We start from the raw sequence: 437 nt of genomic DNA, 5'->3' as shown, positions 1-437 counted from the left end.
AACCACCTTTGCAATGCAATTTTTCATAAACCGTAAACACACTATGATGCATCATGGCTCACTAGAAATTCATTTCCAAGCTTTTCCTTATTGATATAAACAATTTTCTTCGTATCTCGTTTACTACAACATTCATTCATTCAATATTCTTTGATTCTATGTGACACTGGCGCGACTGAGGAAAATAACACATATTCCATTTATTAAAGACTTTTTTATACTTCTAATTTGACCAACCTCAACAATCTTTGATTTTAACAACCACAAAACCACTGAAGATCAAATGGTGTCGTTGCCAGGAAGGGCAAACGGTTGTTATTGACATGTTTTTTATCTTTGAATTAATTGCATTGTTTTGAGTTCATTTCAGTTGTTGTTTCTAATTTGTTTGTACTAACCCACCTAAAACAACTACTTTTTGTTCGGGTATGAACTTT

This window comes from Ipomoea triloba, chromosome 16, assembly GCF_003576645.1.
Source record: "Ipomoea triloba cultivar NCNSP0323 chromosome 16, ASM357664v1".
Classification (NCBI taxonomy): domain Eukaryota; kingdom Viridiplantae; phylum Streptophyta; class Magnoliopsida; order Solanales; family Convolvulaceae; genus Ipomoea; species Ipomoea triloba.
Note: the sequence above shows the minus strand (reverse complement) of the source record.